The sequence below is a fragment of the Phacochoerus africanus genome, chromosome 1 (genome assembly GCF_016906955.1).
Source record: "Phacochoerus africanus isolate WHEZ1 chromosome 1, ROS_Pafr_v1, whole genome shotgun sequence".
NCBI lineage: Eukaryota > Metazoa > Chordata > Mammalia > Artiodactyla > Suidae > Phacochoerus > Phacochoerus africanus.
The window spans coordinates 168285227-168302277 of NC_062544.1; the positions used below are offsets into that span (position 1 = coordinate 168285227).

Below are 17051 nucleotides of genomic sequence, written 5' to 3' on the forward strand. Positions count from 1 at the left end.
GCTAAAACATTCCATGTGTAGAAGTGCATAATACTTTCTCCTGAAACTTTTCAGGGAGCTGTATCCAGTCAAGAAATTTTGTTCTGTTTAGACAGTACTGTGAATAGTAATTGATACTTACCAGGGTTTAAGAGACTACTTGTCTTTGAAACAACTGATTTTCTTCTAACCCTACTGCTTTTTGTAAAAAGATGTCTTTGGAGATATTGGTAAGACACATGCAATTACTGAATTGACTTTATTAAATGAATCTGCAGTGCTACTTTATACCAAAAAAAAAAGTTTACATGCATTCTGAAATTTGATGACCTAAAAGTTAATTTTAAGAGAAAATGCAAGTAATTGATTCAAAAATATTTTCTTTCAATGCTCAGAATATTTCATTTCTCACTCACTGTACATACCCACTCATTTTACCACCATGCAAATAGCATTCTTAAATTTGTTCTGTTAAAGTGACCTGTGGTTTCAAAATCTGGATCACATTTTTAAAAAAGGGATATTTAATTTGTCTTAAACACAACTATATAGTGGCACAAAAGTGTTAAAAAAGAATTCTAACCAAGTTAGAATTATGTCAGTGGAGGGTGAGGGTGGCAGCAGTGGCCTGGCTTGGATGCCTTTATTCATCATCCTGTCCAGAATGCTGGGCTGAGTCCAGGCTCTTCAGCCAGCAGAGTTGATTTTGGGTTGCTTAGCAAGGAGCTGTCAGCACCCAAATGATAGTAGCAAAGCTGAAACCAGAGGCTGTCCACAGTCAGTCGGATGTTGAGTCACCCAGCAGGGGATACTGGAGTCTATCAGGCTGAGAGTCTGGAGGGATAGGTGAGTTTAGAATCTATGGGTGTTCTCATGGGAGCATTTCTTTTGAAGACCTCAGGATTAGCCACTGAGATCATGGCTTTGGCCAGTCTTAACGGTAGAATTTTTAGAAATTGGGACATGACAACACTAGAAATATGGGCTTTTCTCCTCAGAGGAAGACAAAATGTTCCCCTTATTTCTCCAGATCTTGCAAGCTGATTGGCCACAAATTCTCACGAGAATTTCATGACCATGCCGTCAAGTATGGCCATTTTACTTTGCTTTACTAAGATGTCTGGGTCAAGCTGAAATTTCACTTGAGTTTTCTCCCAAATTTTAAAGGTAGTTTGTAATACTATGGTGAGCCTTCAATAGGTCCCTTTAAGCCTTGGGATATATTGTTTTATTGTTCCAAGTATCATTTCAGCTGAAAAGCTATTGTCTGTGCCAAAAGACTAAACCCTAAGGATGCAATTTAAGCAATGCATGGAGTTGTCAACATGTGAAATCAACTTGGTTTTTCAAGAAGACATAGTTGTTTTGGATGAATGAAAGATTTTTATTTCTTGGACTGAGTACAGTACTGGTATATGGAATATGGGATAAGTCAGAAGTCCTGGAAACTTCTCTTGGGTTGGTTACTTGGGCTTTGAATCTTGGGTTTTTCCATTTGAAAATAATTCCTACGTTACAGGCTTGTTGTAAGAATTAATAATAAGCTGGGTACATATGAAAAAAACTTATGTACAATAAAGCACTATACAAATGTTAAGTGGTATTTAAAAAAAAAAAATGCTTTGCCCATAGGTACAATCAGGAGCCAATTGGGCACCAGAGTTGGTCATAAGAATATTTCATGTCCTGTAAGAAAATTTTCTTTTACACTTCTGAACAGTTGAATTATCTAACTATATGAAACGTATGCTTACTTTCTGACGATTTCAAACTGTAGAAACAAGGGAGGTGGATGGATATATTTACGAGTATTTATCTCCCGGTTCTTCTCATACCTCCATGCCCATCACTTCTCTATTTCCTTCTGGGTTCTTTTCCTTTCTTTTTATTCTTTCATTTTCTCTTAGCTCTCTAGCTTTTTCTCGTGGTAACTTTATCATGTACCACGGACTTCATGACCACTTATAGAACAAATATTCTTCAATCTGCATTTTAGCTTATAAACTTCTCATCTGTAGAGTAATATACACCAAGCTAGTCACAGATACCTGAGCTTTGTCCTCCCTGCTCCCAAGCCCCTGAATGCATTCCTTTTTCCGTATTCCATTCCTTGGCCATGTCCATTTAAATCTATACTCCAGTGGATTGAGTGTTATCTTTCTTAAATGCAAATCTGATCATCTTAAGCCCTTATTTATTAAACCCTTCTATTCCCCACCACCTTCAGTATTCATACGTGTTTATCTTTCCAAACTCAACTCCCGTGGCTCTTCTCACAGAATTAACTTGTGGTTTCCTAAACCTGTTAGGCAGTTTCTTGCCTTCAACCTACTGCTCACTCTGTTCTCTGTCTGGAATGGCTTGTCTAATCTTGTCTGCTTAGCAAGCTCCTATTTCACATTCAAACAGTCAAAATATGTTCCGTAATATCTGTCACAGTATCCTCTGAGAAATTGGCCCCTCCTGCCAGCTCTTCCAAACAGGATTAATTACTTCTATTATTGTACTTTGTACAGTGTCTTGCACTTGTTTGTTTATGTAACCTTTTCCCTTACCAGACTCTGAGTAATTCTAATATAACATCCATGGCCTAATCACCTGTGCACTTGGCTCTCAGCAGAGTTCCACACACACATAGGTTTAATGACGTTTGTAGAGAGTAATTCAATGAAGACACCAACGTTTGGTTTGGGTCTGTTTGGGCAGTGGGAAAATGTGGATGTGGAGAGAATGTTGCTTTTGTCCCTTACTTATTCATATGGATTCCTTTGGAATTTATATACTCTGTTAAGGGGATTCTTTCCTGAGTGGGGGGAAAAAAAAAAAAAAGATTGTTTTCAGTAAATATCAATGGATTTTCTACCATTAAGAAGTAATACTTAGAAAAATACTCATTGAATGTAATTTACTGAGAAAAACATTCATTGATTGAGTACATGTTCTCTGGTCACCTACTGTCTGCCTGACACTATTTTGAGCATTGGAAATATAGCAGTGAACAAGGCAGACCTAAACCTGTCCTTCATAGCAGGAAAGAAAGAAGAAAAGGAAGGAAAGACAGACAGATGGAAGGAAGGAAGGAGGGGGAAAGGAAGGGAGGGTGGGAGAGGAGAAAGAGAGAAAGAAAGAAAGAGGGAGAGAGAAAGAGAGAGAAAAAAGAAAAATAGGTGCTTTAACAGAGAGAAAGCACTTGCTTATTTTTCCACAGATCTTATATCATGATTTCTTCCTCCAAAACCCTCCTTCTTTCCTATTTTCTCACTTTAAAACATTTTATGGGCTTAAAATAAAAGGCAAATACAGGGGTTCCCGTTGTGGCGCAGTGGTTAACGAATCTGACTAGGAACCATGAGGTTGCGGGTTTGGTCCCTGCCCTTGCTCAGTGGGTTAACGATCCGGCGTTGCAGTGAGCTGTGGTGTAGGTTGCAGACGCGGCTCGGATCCTGCGTTTCTGTGGCTCTGGCATAGGCTGGCAGCTGCAGCTCCGATTGGACCCCTAGCCTGGGAACCTCCATATGCTGTGGGAGCGGCCCAAGAAATAGCAAAAAAGACAAAAAAAAAAAAGGCAAATACAAAAATTGAAATGTTCTCAGAAGGGCTGGCTCAGAGTTCATAACAATATTGGAAATTAAGTGTTCATATATACTTTGCAGAAAAAGTGAAAAAAGACCATCATTTTGTTAAGGTTAATTAGGATGCCAAGAGTAGAAAATCAGTGTGTTCTGCAATATAGATTCCACTACCAACTTGTGTTTTGGTCTAGTAAGTTTTTAAAACATAACGTTTTGCAAAATTATTGTATCCTTGTTTCCTCAGTCAGAATGAATATATGTGCGGTTTGTGTAAACGCAGCTCTTCAAAGTGAAGTTGATCTGATACTTACACTGTTGGAGTGTATGCTTAGTCATTTTTCAGCTATCCCAGGGCAGTAGTAACCCCATACTCTCCACTTTTTAATGATTCTTTCAAAACTTTTTGATGATTATGTATCTCCTATGACTCTAAAAGCTAAGTCTGCCCATTTTCCTTCTTTTCAACTGGATATAATTTAGGTGCCTAAAACTAAAAGTTTGCAGTGTATAACCATATTGGAGAATGGAAACAGAATTTTAATGGATATCAAACAAGAGAAGCAGCAACACCTAGAGCAAAGTGTTCTACACTCCCCTTGAGTAAAGATTGTTCCTTTACATGGGGGTGAGCCAACTCTTGGCTAGGAGGCAAGTTTTAATAGTGTGTCAGGGACACAAAATGAACTTTTCCATGTATCCTCAAAGAGGAATCTTACATTCCTGAAGTAATGATTAATGGAGTTTATGCACTAGAATTTGAGTCATATGGATTTTATTTTCTCCTTCGTTTAGTCATAGCTCTTCTTATTTCCCTTTATGGCCAGCTCCTGACTTTGGAAACTACACAAACACACTTAGGCAACAGCACAAAAACAATAGTTCTGGAAAATGTAGGCCAGTGTTGCTAAGAGCCCTTGCCAGAAACTAATTTTAGTTAAAGAGCTCTGACTATTTTCAAGCCATTCACTTTCCACTCTTCCTACCAACCCTGGAACATTACAGATGAAAGTGCCTCACAGAGTTTGGAATTTGTGACAAGAGAGACCTTTAAACCTTCTTTGGTCATTTCATACCAAATTCAAGAGTTATGCTGGGTCAGGGGTTGGAAACCTTTGGTGGGAACACCAAAAATGGATGGAGATTGAGCACCATTTTGGGTACAGTCTTCCTTTGTGATAAACACGCCTTTCTTTCCTCCAGGTATCACTCAGCACGGGGAGGGCTGCCTACCCACCAAAACCCTCACCCAGTTTCTCTTTCTTTTTTTAGTTTGGTTTCTAGTTGCTTAAGGTGTTAACTGCTAGACAAAATGTGTGAATTAAGGGCAACTCCTCCCAAGCTATTTGCATTTAAAAGGAGATAGTAGGAGATTGGAGAGCCTAAGGCAGCTTTAGTCCTGGAAGGAAAAGCAGGGGATGATATTTTTAGACCTGGGCAGTTAGGCTGTCTTCTCTACTTTGTACATTGCCCCTTGTACTTCCAGCCAAAATTGTAAGTAGATGGTTCCTAGGTCCAAACTCCTTTTTAATAACTATTTTTTTTTTCTATTCATAGTTTCAACAAAAAGAGTCTTAGATATTTTATAAACATCAAAATCCTTACTATGTTATTCCTCTGGCATCTTATTTTTCATTGTGAAAATTTTATTTCCTATTAAGGTTTCTTTTTATGGTCACCTAATTCTAATTCTCTGACCAGTATCACTGCTTTCTTCTGAATTGTCCCCAGGATATCTTTTTTTCTCTTAATTATGCAATCAATAACCCAATATGTCTCTAGAGTAATACACAATATACAGAGAAGTTTGAAAGAAAAAGTTCTGTAGATGATACTGTTGCTTGTTACTGTTTTAAATTTATTAACTTCAAGGATAAAATAATGGGTGAATTTGAAACTATTTCTTTATATATATCCAAGTTCAACCAGATTCACAATGACTTCAGGGGAATAAAAAAACTAGGTTGAAATATAGCTGTTTCTTGTTCAATGTTCAGTCCCAACCTAGTCCCTTAAAATGTGTTCACAACCATACACAATACATTTTTATTTGACATTTAAATAATTTACTTTAAAATTGTATCATCAAATATATATATCTTTTTAAATAGCCCAACTCATTCCTGATTATCTTTCCAAGTCACTTAGATCTTCTTGAATTTCAATCAAATTTTCCAAAGGATAAGCAATACCTCCTTCCAGGATTTTATCCTTTAAGTGGATAAATAGCATCCCATCATTCAAGTTGTGGATAAAATGTGTAAAAAACCTTTGGCCTCAGTACCTTCTGGCTTGGAACACATGCAAGCAGTTCTTAACTGGTGTCCTAGAACGTATAAATAAGGAATACTATTTCTCTCATGCTTGAGCACTGCCACCACAGTCTGGAAAATTAAAACTGAATTTCCAATCCATTTGCCCAACTTGAACGTTTCACATTACTCCGGCCAAGTTTGGTAGGCAGAGGACAGATGGATGTTTTTGGCAATGCTATCATGAAACATTAGAAAATGTTTTTAGGGGGTGAGTTGGTTTGGGCATGGGATGGAGGATGACAGATTCCTGAAGGGCAGGAGCTCTGGTCCACATTAAAAGAATTCACAATAGACCGTGCATGAGCCATGAGATATTTGAAGAATATATTCAACATTGTTTATAGAAATTATATACCCTCTGCGTGTAAGAAATATCCGAATTAATTGATTGAGAAAAAGTTGGAGAGAACTTGAGATTCAGTCAGGTGATTGACTCTTGGCTCAATTGCATGGCTTTTTTTTTAGCACTGAGGAAACACAAAAACCCAGTGTCACCACTGGTTAGGAGTAAGTTGGGGTGGAACCCATGTTTATTGTGTCCTAGACCAGTGTTCTTTCCAACATACCATTCCCCATATTATAACTTTCCTAATCACTATATATCAGTCTAGTAGTTTTCCTTTAGCAACAATCACTTTCACTACAGTTAAAATTTATCTATCTCACTTGCATCTCTTCTGAATGAATTACTGCTTTTGCTGTTATCTGATAGCTTTATTAATATTAGCTATCAATTTCTTTAATTTTCTTGCTCAACTTTGTTACCTTGATTTCATATTTCAGTTATTTTTGTCCGACTTTTCTGTTTTTTACTTAAGCAAATTTAAAGAGGGCAAAAAAGGTAACCTTCATATACACCCAAATCAGATGATTATAATTTTTTTAGTTGCTTAATTGAAACATTCCAAAACATATCCAAATTGCAGTTAAAATGCTGAATTCTAGTTTTATCAAATATGCCATTTCCATCAAAAAAGAAAAAGAATCTATACTGCAGAAGACTTCCTTTACAGGTTGTCCCCCCACAGATTTTTAAAAGTTGTCTTTCTAAATCAGGGCATTTCCATCATGGTTCAGCGGAAACGAATCTGACTAGTTACCATGAGGACGCAGGTTTGATCCCTGGCCTTGCTCAGTGGGTTAAGGATCTGGTGTTGCTATGAGCTGTGGTGTACCTGCGGCTCGGATCCTGCGTTGCTATGGCTGTGGGATAGGTCAGCAGCTGTATCTCTGATTTGGCCCTTAGCCTGGGAACTTCCATATGTCATGGGTGCAACCCTAAAAAAAAAAAGACAAAAAGGTAAAAGTTGGCTTTCTAAATCAAGTCCTTTTCCTTTTGAAGTATGGTGTACTTCTAATTGTAAATACATTGTGTATGTTCTTGACTGGGAAAAATTTTGGATTTTACTGTGTGACAAGTATATTCTAACTATCTGCTAATAATTTCACAGCTGATAAGTTGAGGAATTTTCCATCAACTCACTTCTGGCTCTTATTTCTTGATCACAACCCACGTACTTCCTGCGCAGGGCACCACAGGGTATGTTCACAATATCGTCTCTGCCTCTGCACTTTTATGTCATTGTGCTAAGTCAGCTCAGTGGGCAGTTGAAATATTTATAGAAGACTTTCCTAAATGTGTGTGGCTAACAATAACTTAGCTACCCATGGAAGTGACTGCAGACCTCATAAATATATTCCACCAAGCCAAAGTAAATGTGTCTTCAACTCACCTTCTCCTTAGCTAGACCACGAATATACACGCGGTTTCTCCAATACAATGAATGATGTATGGTAAAGGTTTAACAACCAGTTTTCTGGGATAAAATGTATGAGTATAAATATGCACGCATATTTATTATAGATTTTACTGATATCAAGGATTTATACATAATTCATAAATACTACTAAGATATATAATACTCCAATGTAAATTCCTAATATAGTCAATTGGTTTTCACAGAGAGTTTCCCTCAATTTTTGATGAAATCTTGGATTGGTGACCAACCTATGGTTTCAGTTCAACCATGATTTGACAAATGCAGTTGCTATCTCTTTTTCTTATGAAAGAACAGAAGAAAATAATAGAAACAAAAGGAAAAAAATTTAGTTGAAAAGAGTGATGGTCATTGAAGTCTTTATCTTTATTCCCCTGCACCATTTCCAGGCTGAGAGGCAGTCCCTATCAGCAGTTTCCTTCCAGGAACTGTAATGTAAACAACATGGTGTGGTGAAAAGGCCACTAGCCAGGATCCAATTTGGGTGCTATCATCTACTCTTTTGTGTGATTGCAGGCAAAGTATTTACCTCTCAGTTTCTTCATTTGAAATTAGGGGCAATAATCTCACCTGCACTGTAGAGTTTGTGGGAGGATTAAATTAATTAATATGTAGAATTTGGGGCACTTAATTAGTAATTAATTAGAAAAATTAATCAATATATTTTAGCACTTAGTACGTGGAAGAGAGAGATACAAAGATGAAAAAAGACAGAGTTTGCATGTAAGTTTACAAATTGCAAAAGAAAGCATCACAAACCAATTTGGAAATGTACTTCTAGTATAATGCAGGCTATTATTTGAGGTCATCACCCCCTTCAGTTTACATTCATTGATTCATACATTCATATATTCAGCAAGTATTTATTTAGCAAATAATGGGTAGATGTACTAAGCAAAGGATGAATAATTGTATTCTAGTCTCAAGAAACTTGGATTAAAGTAGTCAAAAGTCAGAGTTCCCTGGTGGCATAGTAATTAAGGACTCAGTATTGTCACTGCTGTGGCATGGGTCACTGCTGTGGCACACGTTTGATCCCCGGCCTGGGGAACTTGTGCATGCCATGGACAAGACCAAAAAAAAAGTAATAATAATAAAGTAGTCAAAATATACATACACACATGAAAGAAAGATGGTATCTGGAAAGTGTATGAATAGATACAGTCTGTCTGTGGGTTCAGAGATGGAAGAGAGAGCTTCTAACTAGAATTGATCTAGAAAAAGAATAATAGTGGTAGATGGCCTGATCCATTGAAGTGAAAAGGAAAAACTGGTGATTCAAAGGTTGAATTTGTTACCAGGATAAAAATGTACAATATTTTAAAGGTTATTTTTTGTGCTATTTTCAAGTGTTTAAACATTGGCAGTTTTCTCAGAAATGTCTATGTTTTGAGCTTTCATTGAAAAATTGGAAGATCCTTAACCTTTGTTCCAACATGCCATTATCGTTTGGAAGCGAGTTATCTTGGTCCATTCAGGCTTCTATTACAAAATGCCATAGACTGAGTGGCTTATACACAACAAGAATTACTTCTTAGTACCAGAGACTGGGAAGTCCAAGATCAAGACTCTGGCCAAGATCAAGACTCAGTCACAAGTCCAATAGACTCAGTGTCTGGAGAGAGCCACTCCCCACTTCATAGGCTGCTGTCTTCTTACTGTGCCATCATATGGCAGAAGGGGAGAGAAAGGAAGCTAGCTCTCTCATGACAGGAGTCTCAAATATGAGGGACACACAAGTCTCATTCATGAGGGGTCCACCTTCATGACTTCATGTAATTCTAATTACCATCCAAATGCCGCAGCTCCTAATATCATCACATTGTGGGGGTAGCATTTCAACATATGAATTTTGGAGGGATGCAAACATCCAGTCCATACCACCATTAAAAATTGCCCCTCTAAAAAGAGCATCTAATCCTTCCATTGCTGTGGCAGCAGTAGCCATATACTCAAACTTGTGAACTGGATACTTAGGAATTAAAGACTTTAATTGTAGGTTTACACACTGCTTGTTGTGTAATCCCTGCCACTATCAGTCACTCTTCTATCTGTTAGTCTTTATTGAGAGGCAAAAAATATAGTCAACAATGACATGTAACATAATTGAACTTAACTCTCCCAACAAGTAGATTATTGGCATCTTTCATTGTTACAAAAGGCACTGGCCATATCTTTCCAGGATGTGTAGCATATCTGGGGAGCATTCTGGCCCAATGTAGTTAGACCACCTCTGAACTGTTTTTTTGCTGCTTACCCCTGTCTTTATAGCCATGTGTTTCTTTTCCTTTTTAAAAAATTGTAATAAGATTTATTTAGCATTTACTATTTTACACATTTTAAGTGTACAGTTCAGGGGCATCAAGCACATTCACATTTTGTACCACTTCCATCACTATCCATCTCCAGAATGCTTCATCTTGCAAAACTGAAACTATATACTTATTAAACACCCTAACCCCTGGCAATTACCATTCTCCTTTCTGACTCTATGAATTTGACTACTCTAGGAACCTCATATAATTATATGTGGAATCATTAATTTTCTTCTCCTTTTCTGACTAGCTTATTTCACTTAGCATAATGTCTTCAAAGTTCAACTGTATCATAGCGTGTATCAGAATTTCCTTCCTCCATAAGTCTAAATAATATATTACAGTAAAATGTAAAACCACTCTGTTTATCCATCCATCCATCAGTGAACACCTGGGTTGTTACATTTTTTCACTATTGTGAATATTGCTGCCATGAACTTGGGTGTACAAATATCTGAGACTCTGCTTCAATTCCTAGGGGTATGTACTCAGAGGTGGATTTACCAGAAGTGATAATTCTGTGGTTAATTTTTTGAGAAAACACCAGACAGTTTTCCACAGCAGCTGGACCATTTGACATTCCCACCAGCAACACACAGAGGTTCCAATTTCTCCACTGCAGTCATATGTTCCTTTATTCCATCGCCCCTCCCCACAGCAGAAACTTCCTTTTCTGTGGCAAGTTTGGAGTCTACCTTAAAATATGGTGTGACAAAAGAAAAATATCAAGATAAGTGCCAGAGTAAGGTTCAGCTTGAAAATTCCACAGAACTAGAAAAAGCTCACGTAATATAATGCTTTTGCTAGGCACGTGGAAAGCCCTAATCCCCCTTCTTCCAGGGAGAAGTTTGATCCCTTCTAGCTGGAGAGATTTAATAGGTGTTAAAGTGATTGAGACTTGAGCTTAAGGAATTACGGAATTTTAATACATAGCATAAAACATCCAACACAGACATGCTTAAACATTCTATACAACATAGGAGGAGAAAATTGAGAATAAAGACCCAGCTAAAATGCATCCCTTGTGTGGCATTAAAAGGAGGGCTGGGGAATTACTTCCACGACCATGTTTGCCAAATTATACAGTAAATATCTGAATGGGAATTGTGTTTGATAGAGCTTTTAGATATAGCTTTTAGTTCATTTTCCACTTGCATGTGTAGTTTAGAAACTAGGAAATCTAAATTTAATTGGAGCATGTGACTACTCTTGTAGAAGAAAGGGTTTGGAGGCATGGTGATCTACTCAGCCCAAGAGACTGCGACAATGGTGGAGGAGGTCTGCAAAGTGCTGTTATGACTATTATAGAACCAACCATCTTGGAGATAAGAGGTGTTGCACTGTATTTGAGGGGTGGGATTAAGATAAGAAAAATTCTCATCTCAGATAAGGTCGAGTAGAATTGATTCTATCTCCATAGCTTCAAGACAGAGGACCTAAAGTGTCAGGGTGCAAGTTATAGTTTATGCCCCCAAGGCAACTTTGACCAGGGAGTTTGGCCAAATGTTTGTGTCCTGGTAGAGGAAGAGTGAATAAGCCCCTCCTCATGGAGTTAGGGGTCTGTAGATTCACTAAGAGAGATCTGTTACCTTATTGACTGATAATCCACACAACAAGCCTCACAGCCTGGGCTCATCTACCCTCCTGCTCCAAGAATAATTATTTGTTTTTGTTTTGTTCTTTTTTTTTAAGGCTGCACCTGCAGCGTATAGAAGTTCCTGGGCTAGGGGTTGAATCTGATGCAATGCCAGATCCAAATCGCATTTTCGATCTACACCGCGGTTTGTGGCAATGCTGGACGGAACCCTTAACCCACTGAGGAGCCCAGAGATCAAACCTGCATCCTCACCGACACTATGTCAGGTTCTTAACTGGCCGAGCCACAATGGGAACACCCAAGAATGATGGTATTTAAGATCGTTCCGCTGTAGCATTTTTGTGCCCTTCTTATAGTGCCCAAGTTTAGTTTAGCTTTTATTTCATTTCATTTCATTTCATTTCATTTCATTTCATTTCATTTCATTTCATTTCATTTCATTCTTTTTATGATGCATCTGAGGCACATGCAAGTTCCTGGGCCAAGGATTGAGCCCGAGCCACAGCTGTGATCTCTACCACAGCTGCAGCAATGCCAGATTCTTAACCCACCAGGCTACAGCAGGAACTGCCATTTCAGCTTTTATTTTTGCTTATATTTGTTATACGTATTATTGTACTACTTCTGGATTGGGATGGCTCAGTGGTTATGCTTACATTTATTTATTCCAGTTAAATTTTTACATGGCCTTATAAGTTTTTATTTCTATAGTAGGTTTTAATACAAATTAATTTTCCTAAAACTCGATTGATTTGGGTTATATTAGGTTATCTTGCCACTTTCATATATCTTTTGTACTTTTTTTAAGGAGTGGCATCTACTTCATATGGTTGTAAAATAAAGTACCCTTGCTCAAAAGGGACAATTTATTTAGTGAGCCCCCATAATACCTGTTATTTAATCAAAGAAACTAAACTTTGGAACAAAATTTGTTCCCTTCCATCAGCAGGTGTCTTCAGTGTTCCCACTTCTTAAATGTGCTGTGCTTTAAAAGCAGATTAGAACTGACAACAATTCGTCATGTGTCTGAATTTTTGACGGGAAGTAAAAATGAGCTCCTATGCACAGGAAGTCCAAAATTCATCTCTCTTTCGCCTAAGGTTTTCTTTCCTCAATATCAGTTATCAGTTTAATATAATATTGTTGACTTAACAATGATATATTTCAAGCTGAAGGCAGAAGTGAATTTTGCATTAATAAATTGTTTAGAGATGGATTCAAAGAGCATTTCATTATACAAGAAGGGTAGCTATAAAACATGTTTGGTGGTCTTTCCATCATTACTACCTGTGGCCCATTTGTGGAGATGACATTTATCAGTGTGACAGGAAATATTAAGCAAGTGATAGACAGTTATTAGCTGAAGTCCTGATATATTTACACCATGGGAAAATGCACTTGGTATTTTCTTTCTGGCAACTGGTCTGCTGTTCATAATTTGATGGAAAATTGATTAATCACACATTTAACTCAATGCAAGATCTTCTGCACTGTAATAAATTATGGCCATTAATCAATAAGTACAAAGTAATTCCAAGAGTCTGGAGACATGCTGGTTTCTAATAGAAAAACTTGCACTTAGGCCTTCCTGCCAGTGACCACTTCATCTGAGGTATTTTGCACCTGCCTCAATCCAATTAGATGACATAATTAATGAACCTCAATGCTCTTGATAATTTGTTATACAAAAGAAAGAATGTTTTGGCACATCCATTAAAACCTGATGTAGAACACTTTGCAGAAAAGGAAAAAAAAAAAATGAAGAACCAAAGCAACAGAGGGGCTTATGCTGGGAATCTTGGAGTTAAGTGTAAATGTGGGAAACCACATTCTTACTTCATGTTGGGTGAAAATTCAGTTGCATTTGTTAAAATAATCCAATGGGGTCCTTTTTTTTTTTTTTCCATTAGAAAAGTGAACTCAGCCTGGGTGCAAAGTTTCATGCCATCTTGTTTCTTTTATGACAAATTAAATGGTATGATTAGAATAAGTATTCAGGAAGTATTGTTTCAGAGGCAATCTAATAAATGTTTCCTTGGTTAAGTATCAGTTACAGTTTTACATATCACAGTCATTCTGCACCTGTTTTATGCAGCTAACAATAGGCCTCTCAATAGATTTTCATGAGAGAAAGCCTGGGAAGATAAAAAGAAAACCAGTTTGCAGCTAATTCTGTCACTAGGAAACGCCAGGAGTAGATTGTGTTTAGAGACTTTGAAAAACAATTAGCTATGGATTATACGACTAAAAGGCCTTTCCTAACTGTACCTGGAAAATACTTTGCCCATTTAATGCCTTCTAAGCTGTCACTGAGCTTGAACTTCAGTCCCAGTGATTAATGAAAAGCTGCAGGGCACAGCTAGGAGCTAAAGTCTCAATTATGAAAAAGCAGTAACTAGTTTAATGTGCTGATGCTTTTATACTTAAAGTGACAGCTATGAAAAATGGCAATATTTCCAATCATGCTTTAATAATTTATCATTCATTTATTGGCATGTCCAATGTGCTTTACTCACACTGTTCTTTTTCTTTTTTCTGGGCTCCTGGTGTTAGGACACTGAAGAACACAATGTGAGCTGGTTCTTTAAAAAGCAGACTTTCCTTTAGGAAGTTGGACCTATCTCCATAAAGTTTTATGTCTGTCTGTCTGTCTTGTCTATCTATCTATCCATCTATCTATCAGCTATCAATCTATCTATCCATCTATCAGCTATCTATTTATCTATCATCTGCTATCAATCATCTATGTAATGTCTAATTAGTGCCACAATATAGCAATAGAGTTTGTGAAAAGAGTACAGACCAGTGACCCCTGTTTCTTTCCAGGTCACAAATTGCCATCTTAATTCCTGACCGACACCTTGAATTATAGGCCTTTGGTTATAAGAAAAACTAGACAAGGATGGGTGGAGAAATCAGTCTAAGTCTCCTTGGACTTCGAGGGGAAATCAATCCAGATGTGCAGACAGTGGAGGAATGGAAGCAAAGGATAGAGCAGTAAATGAAGTAGAGGGAAGACAGACCACAGTTTTGTGGGTAGTGCTACCAAGATCTCTTGTAAAGTTATTTATATTGAATTTCACATTTTTATTTTTAGCAATGAATTGTTTGGTCAACAGCTATAGCTCTTCCCTTGATTTGTTTTATTAGATTATATTAGGCTGTTTACTGTAGTGTGTGCAGGGCTTAGCCTGGTACCTGACATAGTCCCTGAGGAGTAGACAAGAAAACAAATGAATAAAGTGAAGCTACAAACCTGGACTGCTTATTCAATTTCAATTACATTTCTGAAATATTGTTTGAGTGTCCACAGGTACAGTCAAACATGAAAGTACAAAATGAGTGAGACTTTAAGGAACTCACAAAGCACAATTATATTTATAAGTACCTCAAATTGAGATTATAACACATTAAACTAAAGTTTTATATAGGATCTGTATTGATATTGGGTGGCATAATATTTTCCACTCTCCTTAAGTAAAATAAAGGTACAATAAATATATTTAGTAGTTCTTAAGTTGTGAACATCTAGGATTTTACTGAATTTGGCTTTTAAAAAATAAGTTATTAGTACTTATGAAATACAAATAAATAGTATATAATATTTTAAAATTGCCTCAGGTTTGTTTGTTGTCTAGGAATTTTCCTTTCCTTCTTAATTTTTTTTTCCTGCAGTTATAGAGTATTTGCCCCTATTTTAAAGTGAAAACACATATGTTATAAGAGTATATACAACCTGTCAGTAAAACAAATAGTAGTATTGGGGGGGGGGGGAAGCATAGGAAGAAAACACATAGTTAAAAAGATCTTTCTTTATAGTCTGATAGTGAGCAACGTGTTTTGTTTTCTTTAATTACTGTCACCAATGGTGCTCGGTCCCAGCCTCTGAAGAATCAGATCACAAATTGGTATACATTCAAGTGAGGTCATAAAACTCAGGTTTCAAGGCAGGTGGCAATTTTGCTAGTAAAATATTCAAGGAACCACTTGTAACTAAAATGAGCTTAATGTGACTTCTCTATTTGTCACATTGGCAGGTCAGTTTTGACCCATATAACAGTGATACTATTCACCAGACCACATGGATCTCGGTTTTTGATGAAATTAGGATGTTATTTGAGTACAACAGGAGTGGATCACATGGTCATTTTTCTGGTAAATAAGGAAGTATGTTTGGTCGGTTCCTATAAATAAAGCAGACAGATGACAACTTCATAGGACTGAGCTTATCAAAATGGTAATACGAGAGACTAAAATCTACTTTTAAATCCAAAAGGCTGTATAATTTTCTTTAGATAAAAGACTCAGATATTTGAGGGCAAGTATAGTTAATGCATTTTGAAAAAATGATGCAACAATATAGTTACAAAGAAAAACGATGTCCCTTTTGGCAATTATATTTAACATATTAAGTAGAGGACATTGGTTAATTTTCTATCGCATTAGTTAACTGGTTAATTTTCTTTCTGATTTTGTTTTTCTCTGTGCAAGTTTAACCAAGAGAATATGAGCCGGTATTTATTCCATTGACTACTGCTCTTGAGTCTATGTAAATAACTTGTTAGCAAGACTGTCTTTACTATTATCCTGTTAGTGCCTTAAACAGTACATTATCATGCTGAGTTCAGCTTTTCATATCTAGGCATGCTTCTCTGGATTTTTCTTTTTTTAATGACATGATTTTCTTCTCATACTGTTTATCTAACAACTTTCTTTTCAAAATGCTTCAAATCACTTTCCAGGATTATTCTTTTTTTTTTTTTTGTCTTTTTGTCTTTTTGCTGTTTCTTGGGCCGCTCTCACGGCATATGGAGGTTCCCAGGCTAGGGGTCGAATCAGAGCTGTAGCCACCGGCCTACGCCAGAGCCACAGCAACGCAGGATCCGAGCCGCGTCTGCAACCTACACCACAGCTCACGGCAACGCCGGATCGTTAACCCACTGAGCAAGGGCAGGGACCGAACCCGCAACCTCATGGTTCCTAGTCGGGTTCGTTAACCACTGCGCCACGATGGGAACTCCCAGGATTATTCTTAAACTTAAAGTTGATCACATTTTTTAGGCCTTTAGTATGGTTCAGATGCATTCCTCCAGCAAAATTGGGGTGGGAGCTTTGATAAACTGTATTTTCCTGCCGCTTTCTCCAAACATCTGTGAATTTTCCAGTATGCACTGAAATATACCATGGATGCTGCTCTGTTATTCTCTAATCCAGGCACCTGTGCACAGATATTTTCTTACTCACATATGTGGGTGTACACACACACACCACTCACACACATACATCCAAACACAACCCACATGCACACATAATACACAGAGACACATATATACACAAAACCTGTATTCAATTTTGAATGTGAATAGAATTTCTGGTTATTTAATTAAAGCTTGCAGCCCTTTTTTTCCTATAATCTAGTCCTGTCCCATACAGAATTTGAAAAATAAGCTGTGGTTCTTTAAATAGATTTATTGCTTCCCCTTTGAAAAAATGGAAGA

The 17051-nt window shown here is 37.2% G+C and overlaps 1 long non-coding RNA gene across 1 annotated transcript in view; it reads left to right on the forward strand.

Annotated features, from left to right (window-relative positions):
- Positions 1-766: 766 nt before the first annotated feature.
- Positions 767-17051, forward strand: part of LOC125112586 (uncharacterized) — a 40493-nt gene continuing 24208 nt past the window's right edge. Inside the window, exon 1 of the long non-coding RNA XR_007131190.1 lies at positions 767-825. This is a non-coding gene — a long non-coding RNA (uncharacterized LOC125112586). The remainder of the gene's footprint in view (positions 826-17051) is intronic.